This window comes from Meleagris gallopavo, chromosome 2 (assembly GCF_000146605.3).
Source record: "Meleagris gallopavo isolate NT-WF06-2002-E0010 breed Aviagen turkey brand Nicholas breeding stock chromosome 2, Turkey_5.1, whole genome shotgun sequence".
Lineage (NCBI taxonomy): Eukaryota > Metazoa > Chordata > Aves > Galliformes > Phasianidae > Meleagris > Meleagris gallopavo.
Genome location: NC_015012.2, coordinates 97,364,355 through 97,365,868, shown reverse-complemented (window position 1 = coordinate 97,365,868; position 1,514 = coordinate 97,364,355). Strand labels below are relative to the sequence as shown.

The 1,514-nt window shown below is 41.5% G+C and overlaps 1 long non-coding RNA gene across 1 annotated transcript; it reads right to left on the bottom strand.

Annotated features, from left to right (window-relative positions):
* Positions 1–385: 385 nt before the first annotated feature.
* LOC109366300 lies at positions 386–1,157 on the bottom strand. Its single transcript, XR_002112560.1, has 3 exons — positions 983–1,157; positions 818–885; positions 386–480 (listed from the first exon to the last, which is right to left on the bottom strand). It is a non-coding gene; the product is annotated as an uncharacterized LOC109366300 (long non-coding RNA).
* Positions 1,158–1,514: the final 357 nt, after the last annotated feature.

Genomic DNA, 1,514 nt, shown 5'->3' with positions numbered 1-1,514 from the left:
AAGGATGGAAATTCTCCTTAGCCCTTGCAGGGGAACTGTTAGGTCATGACTTGACCTGGTAATTGAGCACCTGGTGAAGGGGTATGGCTGGCCAAGGAACATACCTGTTTGCACCTGTGCTCCACCCATGACCAGAAAGGGTGGTCCCAGGGTGGAGTCATCTTGGGCTCATGTAAGGGCCAGTCTCTGAAGAGAGAGCTTCTTTTGGACCTAGGCTTCTTCCTGTGAAGCAGTACTATAGAGCCAGAGAGCCCCCTCCACCAGTTTGATGAGTTCCATTCTCTTTTCTGTACATGGCTGTTGGCCTAACTGTGAATACTTTGCCTACTAACACCAAGAACCTGTCAGAAGCAATTTGCTTTCTCTTACTTTAATATATTGGTGAAAAAGGTTTGTGTTCTCTTTTAGTCTTGTAGCAAGTTGGGCTTCTGTCTTTCTAATCTTCTCTCTGCATATCCTAAAAACTTCTTTGTACTCTCCCTAAGAAATAAGACAACAAACAGAAAAGCATCAGTAAGTTAGTGGCATTTTCTAGTAACTTTTATGATTAAAATAATTGTATTACCTTCTGTTTATGAACTATGGAAAAATAGATGCTTTGTTCAGAGTAAATCTTTTGTTTCACTTCACATTTTTAGTAGAGTACTCAAAAAGCTGGCTGATATTCTTGCAGTACCTCTCAATTACTTTTCAATTATCATGGGAATCTGAAGAGTTCCCAGCTGACTGGAAGCTGACAAACATCCTCTCCACTGTAAGCCATTCTATGATCTTTTCAAGAGGAGCAAGAAATAAGACCCTGGGCTGTTTTACAGACCTGTCAGTCTTACTTCAGTGCTTTGAAAAATGATGGAGAAGATGATTCTGGGAGTTACTGAGAAACACCTGAAAGAAAATACAGTCACTGGTCACAGCCCACACGAATGCATGATGAGAAAGTCCTGTTTAACAAATTCCTTTTATGACAACGTTATCCACCTACCTGACCAAAGGGAGCCAGTTGATGGAATCTTTTTGAATTTCAGCAAAGCTTTCAATGTTATTTCTGACAGAACCCTTCTGTCCAGGTCTCGGCTTAGAAAGCTTACAGCATAAGGTGAGGCTGATAGCTAGTCACTACTGGAGTTACTTGTGACTGTAATTTATGGCCATTACACTTTAATGTTTTCATCAATTACTAGGTTACAGGACTTGAATGTATAAGCAAGTTTGCAAATGACACCAAATTGGAAGAACCTGTTAAATTTCTTAGGACTAGAGATTAGTGCTTGCTTCTGCACCTGGGTTAGGGCAACCCTAAATAGATGTATAGACTGAGGGCTGAGAGGCTGAAGAGTAGCTATGCAGAGGAGGATTTAAGGATTCTGATTGATGGTAAATTCAATCTGAGTGAGCACTGTGCCCTAGGAGCCAAAAGGGTAAATTGTACTCTCAAGTGCATCAGGTTCAACACTGCCAGCCGGGTGAGGGAAGGAATTGTCCTGCTTTGTAGTGATGCAGTGTAGCATTAACTG